This window comes from Notothenia coriiceps, unplaced genomic scaffold, assembly GCF_000735185.1.
Source record: "Notothenia coriiceps isolate Sejong01 unplaced genomic scaffold, NC01 NC01_scaffold00010934, whole genome shotgun sequence".
Lineage (NCBI taxonomy): Eukaryota > Metazoa > Chordata > Actinopteri > Perciformes > Nototheniidae > Notothenia > Notothenia coriiceps.
In genome coordinates this window covers 1-6529 of record NW_011343635.1, presented here as the reverse complement: position 1 = coordinate 6529, position 6529 = coordinate 1, and positions in this window count along the sequence as shown.

Below are 6529 nucleotides of genomic sequence, written 5' to 3'. Positions count from 1 at the left end.
TAATTTCTAGCCGGACATTGGTTTTTTTTTATTCACAGTGGCATTGGGATGGATAAAAATAAAAGTCAGGCTACATTCTCACGCAGGAAGTAAACTTAGACAAATGAAGATGCATTGAACCCTAACAGACACAAGATCCACCTCTACACCTTGGTCCATTTGACAATGTCAGAACACCTGGTGTGAAAACATGAAATGAATGGCACTGTTCTACACTAGTTTGACTGAATACATGGCTTTATTCAGACATTATAATAAGATAATATCAGTACATATCTGTAGTAGTGTCTCTTGGGAGAGACAGTGTCGGGGACATGGACATGGTCCTTGAATAGAGGCAATAGCGTTTATCCACACAGTGTGAGTCAGATGAGACTAATGATCGGTAACCTTGCTGCAGTATGTGGTGCCTGGCACAACACTTTGACACTTATTTGATGATAACCTCCTTCCTGGGAAGTCTAATGGACCTGGGAAGTGCTGTGATATAATGTTCCTTGTGAAATGTAATGTTAAAAACATATGGCAGGCTAGTGAGAGATGTTGGTGGGGCACTTTTGGGGCCAATAATAGGCATGCGGTGCCCTTTTGGGCAATCCGGAAAATGCAAATACTCCTTTCTCCTCTCTGTCTCTTCTGGATGGTTTGGACCATGGACAAGTCAGTCTGAAATGGATTCCAGTTCNGAAAAACCTCTATCACCAATACACTACAAAAAGAGAAACTTATTGACATGTTGAAATCATTCCAATGTATACTATAGGACAGTAAACCAAAAATATCCACCATGTCAATAAGTTTCTCTTTTTGTAGTGTATTGGTGATAGAGGTTTTTCATTGCCAGCTAAAATCTTGCCTAGGGCAGCAAATTGGTCTGAACCGTCCCTGGTGTCATCCCCACAGCACCCCCCATTTGAAACATGTTCCCACGGCACACACAACAAGAAAAAAAAAAATTGTAAAAAAATATATATGTAAAAAACAATCGCATGCTTTGTGATTTGATAATCGCATCATTTCAAATTGCGATTTCGATTTAAAATCGATTAATCATTCAGCCCTCTCCAAAATAAATATTCAGCACGTCTCAAGCATTGTTTGTTCATCGTGTATACGTGTGTTTCTGTTTGGTTCTGAAGTGTGTGGGTTGGAATAAGCCTTATTAAGCCGGATGGGATGGAGGAGATATAGGAGAAATAAAAGGTGGAGGGGGAAGCAGGGGAACGGAAGAGGAGGAGGAGTATCAGGGTCAAGTTTATCTTATGTAACTGCTTCCCACAGCTGGGGAGAAATGTACTGCAGCGGCTAACACCCATACTGGAGTTGAGAAGTGGAACAAAACACTGTAGTTGGTTTCCACGTATTGTAACTGCCACAACCCGTACTTCTCTAATTGTCCTTTCCACTTCTCTTTTACTAAACTCTCATTTCTGTATATTTTCCGAGAACAGTAACAGGGTTGATTCCTTATACTTCTTCCCCAGAGAATAATCAAACGGACAGTTCTGCTTATAAGCAATGATACAAGCAGCAGGTGTGGACAAAGTTAACTGTAGAGAAAAAAGGATTTCTTAGCATTGTGGAAAAAAGTCTGACTTACTTACGCACAACATTTGAAAGGCAGATTCTGTGCTGCTGATTGACATCTGTTTTGCAATTGATAGACTACAATTCTCCTTTTCTCTTTTGCTCTTTCCCTTTCTTATTTTCAAGGCAGGGAAATATTCTCTTTTCCATTATTCTCCTGTTTATAGGCTTATCAGAACCAAACACATCTGACATGAGTGTTTGCTGTATACTGCCAGGGGGCGTGGTCTGAATGCAGCCGACCGAGAAGGATCATCAGTGATATCTTCGTACAAACTAGAATTATTTTATCTTTTTGTGAACTGAAATGATGTGCAACACTACACACAGCGCTTAAACGTGCATACCTTCACACTATACATAGCATACTATGGAAATCCTGGTCTACTCTAAGCAGCTCAGGGCTGGTATTAGGGGAAATTAGGTCGTGTTGGCAAGGATCGTTTAATTGAGTCTTAAGCCGAAAATCATTCACCATAGCTGCTTTCATGTTCTGTCATTTTACCAAAAGCGTGTGTGGGTGTGTGTGTGTGTGTGTGTGTGTGTGTGTGTGTGTGTGTGTGTGTGTGTGTGTGCGTGTGTGTGTGTTTTATTGGGGTTAGGGGTGGGACGTGGCAGTGTCCTCGTCATTCGCATCACTATGGGAGCACATGCCATCAGAGCTAATTACCTGCCTGCAAGGACCAATTAAGACGCCCTCTAATGCTCCCTAACAAGATTTCCTCTAGAAGTTTTTTGTGGCCAAATGAATTCACAATAATGGTATTATAGCAATATATATAAAATAGCTGAACCACTCTTATTTAACTTTGTTTATGTGCATTTTGTCTAATTTTTGGCAAATGAATTTTCATCAAAATACAAGTGTAAGGCGGTGGAGTTGGGGTCTTGAAAAGAACAAATACACTTATGCATAGTGACCTTTAAGAATTGCCGGAAATCCAGAAAAACATACTTTTGGAAACAGGAGAAAAATCACAAATCTTTTTTACATTTACAAAAAAAAGAGAGTGAAATCAATCAATCTTTCTTTCAATTTCATTTAAACTGTTTTATTGGATTGAATCCGATAAGCCTTTGATCACAAGGTTGTGTGCTTAATGGCAATACATCTGTGAATCAATGGTATAAATCTTGTCAAATCACATTTTGCGAACAAGCATATTTGATATATTGGAGTTTATTTGAATAAACAGTATCCCTCCACTAACTCCAGAGCACCATGGGACTAAGCAGTTGTATTCTCATTCTCTGACCTCTTAGTGAAGTGTACAGTAATGCCTTCAAGAATAAATCCATTGTGTTTTGGCTTCAATACAGCCCTTTCCTCTGGAGCTGCTGTCAGACCCAACACTTTGTTTAAACTGCGCTCCCTTTATCTTTTCTTACTGTATGAGTGAAGCTGTCGCAGCTGGACTCCCCCAGCACTGAGATATTTATGATAAGACGTGGCCGAGTTGTTCAATGAACAAACATGGCCACCAAGGCCAGAGGAAGGGAGGGACAATGGAGGAGAATTACTGCAGACAGACGGGAGGTGTTGGCAGGGTTAGGGTACACTTACAGCGATGGTCGTTGGTTCACTGCAATGAGCTCACTGTTTATCTCTGACTTTCTTTAAACAGTGACAGTCAATGAGACTCTGCTGATGAGCTTCTGCACATTCACAGCCCTAATTCCCTGCAAAAGTGTGTTGATTGTAAAGCTGAGAACCATCAATATGAACCTTAGTGAACAATAAACTCATGATCAAACGTCTGGAAGATGAAGTCTTTGTTATTTAATTTTTGTATTAGATGGCTATGGAACTTCAATCCATTTAGTCATTTAAGAAAAATATATAAAAAGTATAATGATACTGTTTGGGTCTAGCAAACAAACAACAATGGTCCCAGAATGGAGCCTTGGGGTACCCTGAATTTGTAATTATATACAAATATTAAGAGGGAACTGTATCAAAACCACTATTTATGTAAATGATTACACAGATTAAAATAGTTTTTTTGATTTTGATTTGTAACACTTTATAACAACACTAACTGAACTATGGCGCATTGGTACCTATAGTCTTTAATTTCACTCTAGGGAAGCTATGGCCCTTTATTCAACAATTAGGGTATTATTTTACTTTAACATGTTACCTGGATTCAGTGGTGTTTGTGTATTACATTATTATATTGATATATAATGTAAAATGCTGACATATTCAATCATAATCCTGATTCTGTATAAATTGCAAAAATAATTAAAGTACTTGCTCTTCATTTCTCTGTCTCTCTTAGATAAACCACCAGTGTTTCTGGATTAGGTGACTCTATTCTTAATACAATGGAAAATACATCTTTCAAAACTAATTGTACGTCCTTAAAGCTCTTCCTCCCTGCTGACGTCTGTGGAGGACACTGACGAGGTTACTCAGGTGAAATACTGCTCCTGGATCTGTGGATAAACAGATTTGAACCAAGTCGCTCGAGGCAAAATGTTCAACGTTACAGAATGATGTATGTGGAGGGCCGCCAATTAACTTCAGCTAAATCCCAATAAACTCCAACATTTGTCACTTAGAAAGCACCTTTCGGATATAAATGTCCAGTGGAAATACGTTGTATGACACAACACAATACAGCACTGTATGTTTGATTTACTTTGAAGTATCTTATTTTTTGTATTATCATATTTCCTCTTCATTTAGGTTTTGACTATTTTGTAACCACCCCTTTAATTGTCACATTTATGGCAATGTTTTGGCTGAGAGCTTCTGTTTTTCACTTCTTATAAGGGTAAAGATTTGTAGATTTAGTAGATTAGGATTACGTTTCTTTTATCAGAATAACGACAAATATGATCTTTAAAGTGGGAAAGACACAACCACACACGATGAAGCCATGTGCAAAAACGAAACTCAAAGACATGTTATCAAACAGAAAATGAGACCATCACTTAAAATGTACTCAACTGGAGTAAAAAAAAAAACAGCTTATTTGTGTTTCTGAGTTAAGATCTAATGAATGATTCAGTTTCACATGGATCGACTGAACTGAAATTGAGTTGACCCCCGGGCTGAGGTCAGGAGACCAGAGTGCCGCTTCAGCCAAACTTAACCCCCGCCTGGACCTGAGTGTCCTCTATCGGGTTTGACAGCAGTCGTTGTTTTGGGGGAGGGACGGAGGAACTCGTCCCCTGACAGCTCACTCGAGGGTGGCGGTTTGGAAAGCCCACTTTGACCTTTGACGTCCTGGGCTTCAGTAGTGGACAGTCGTTTCTCCCCCCTCACACACACACTCAGACGTTGTCTCTGGCGGTTTGACCTTTGAATTGACCTCTGGACACTGTCCATGTCAGTCATGTTTTGGCTGCAGCTTAAGGCTACCATCAGGTTGGTCCAGCAGGATATAAAGAGAACATTCAGAAGTTTCCTTGGTTTGACCCCCCCTTTAACCTGATTACAAGCCTGTCTTTAACTACTAAAATGCAAAAATGCACTTTTAAATGTATATCCTTCAATCAATCAAATGAGAGAAGATCTACATTTGTGCTGCACAAAATGTATTCGTATTCTTCACCTCCAATAATATACTAATTTCTTTCTTTTAATGAAACAATCTGAGCAGGAAAGAAACCTTGCTTTAACTGCTTACAACTCATATCCACACTAAAGCTATTCTCTGTAATAAGAGGTCACAATCAGAAGTGGGCATTGAAATACACGAGATATTTCACAGACCCATAGCGCCCTCTAAAGTCTAATAACTGTATAGCATTTGACACTAAGGGTGAATTTGCTCTTCGTGCAGGTCATCCTTCAAATGGCTGTTGAGGTGAGAATGGAAATACAACCTTCAATATCAGGGTATATGCAGGAATCCTGAAGTCAAATTGAAGACCTTTTATTAAGACCCTTTCCATACATTTTAAGACCTCATCGCCACTTTGAGTTTTAAAAGGTGACATTGGTGACACTTTACCTCACATTTACTATATACAGTATTGATTGTCCTTCCTCCTTATCTTCCAACCATTTGGACGCAAATTTCATTTCCCCATAACGATGTTGTTTAACAACCGGCGTGCGCTATCAAGCAGTGAGCGTGCGATTTCCTGTTCAGGTGACGTCAAATCCAACGGGATGCCATAAATAAACTAGAATCACAGAATCACACTACACACCTACGCGATGATTACATTCAGGCAGACTGTAGAATACAACCTCTTTGGACAATTTATATACAGTGGGGTCTCAGAAAATTAGAATATTGTGATAAAGTTCTTTATTTTCTGTAATGCAATTAAAAAAAACAAAAATGTCATACATCTGGATTCATTACAAATCAACTGAAATATTGCAAGCCTTTTATTATTTTAATATAGCTGATTATGGCATACAGCTTAAGAAAACTCAAATATCCTATCTCTAAATATTAGAATATCATGAAAAAGTATACTAGTAGGGTGTTCAACGAATCACTTGAATCGTCTAATTAACTCGAAACACCTGCAAGGGTTTCCTGAGCCTTGAAAAACACTCAGCTTGGTTCAGTAAACTAAATCACAAGTATGGGGAAGACTGCTGATCTGACTGCTGTCCAGAGGACCGTCATTGACACCCTCCATCAGGAGGGTAAGACACAAAAAGAAATTTCTCAAAGAGCAAGCTGTTCACAGAGTGCAGTTTCAAAGCACATCCACAAAAAGTCTGTTGGAAGGGGGAAATGTGGCAGGAAACGCTGCACAACCAAGAGAGATGACCGCAGCCTTAACAGCATTGTGAAGAAGGGTCGCTTCCAGAATTTGGGGGAGCTTCAAAGACAGTGGACTGAAGCTGGAGTCCAGGTATCAAAAGTCACTGTTCACAGACGTGTCCGGGAAATGGGCTACAATAGCCGTATTCCCATGGTCAAGCCACTTCTGAACTCAAGACAACGGAAGAGGCGTCTGACTTGGC